Here is a 1332-nt window from a genome sequence, read left to right on the forward strand (position 1 = left end):
AAATGATGATGTGGCTTTGAATGGTGCATTTTGAACACACAAAAAGTCAGGAGTTCAAATAAGTTTTAAAAAATGAAATCCCTTTGTAACAGACGAGTTTCCGTATGAAATCCTGATACTTTGAAAGAGATTGTCCGTTTTGTACACGAAGTGCATCCAGTTTTTGCCGTAACCCTCTCAACTTTCTTGCACATGCTATGTGGATGAAATGATGATATCATGCCAACTTTCAACCTTTTCAGAGTTCATTTGAAATGCTTTTCAATTTTAGGGTCTTATAGCTCAAAATAATTAGTAAATGCATGAAAAATAACAAATGAAGTCAGAAAGGATTGAAAAATGATGATGTGACTTTGAATGGTGCATTTTGAACACACAAAAAGTCAGGAGTTCAAATAAGTTTTAAAAAATGAAATCCCTTTGTAATAGACGAGTTTCCGGATGAAATCCTGATACTTTGAAAGAGATTGTCCGTTTTGTACACGAAGTGCATCCAGTTTTTGCCGTAACGCTCTCAACTTTCTTGCACATGCTATGTGGATGAAATGATGATATCATGCCAACTTTCAACCTTTTCAGAGTTCATTTGAAATGCTTTTTAATTTTAGGGTCTTATAGCTCAAAATAATTAGTAAATGCATGAAAAATAACAAATGAAGTCAGAAAGGATTGAAAAATGATGATGTGGCTTTGAATGGTGCATTTTGAACACACAAAAAGTCAGGAGTTCAAATTAGGTTTAAAAAATGAAATCCCTTTGTAACACACGAGTTTCCGGATGAAATTTAAACTATTCAAATTTGGAAACTAATGGATTAACAGAAAGTTTATAATTATTCTGAGCTAAAAGCAAAAAGAATAAAAAAATAAAGCAAAAATCAAAAGAAAATAAATGATTCAAAAACAAAAAAATACTGGAAAAAATAAAAAAATGCCGCCTAATGGGCCACACAGCCTGCATACGACTAGAAAGCCATCTGCACATGGGCCAGGATGCAGGCCCGCAGGCCCAATAGGCCCAACATGGCAATGACAAAGGTAGGCATGTATAATGCCTGCATATTAGAGAGGAGCTCAGCACCTGAGCTGCAGCGCAGCTTATAAAACAGGTGCTGAGCTCTCTCAGCTAGCGAGGTGGGACTAAACTTCCCACCGCACCGCGCCAGCACATTAGTCCCGGTTGGTGGCTTCAACCGGAACCAATGCTCCCCTTTGGTCCAGGTTGGTGCCACCAACCGGGACCAAAGCCCTCTGCTTCCCGCCCTTTGCGCTGGTGAAAAGAGGCCTTTAGTCCCGGTTGGTGGCACCAACCGGGACCAAAGGGTGGGTATT

The sequence above is a fragment of the Triticum aestivum genome, chromosome 7D (genome assembly GCF_018294505.1).
Source record: "Triticum aestivum cultivar Chinese Spring chromosome 7D, IWGSC CS RefSeq v2.1, whole genome shotgun sequence".
Classification (NCBI taxonomy): Eukaryota; Viridiplantae; Streptophyta; class Magnoliopsida; order Poales; family Poaceae; genus Triticum; species Triticum aestivum.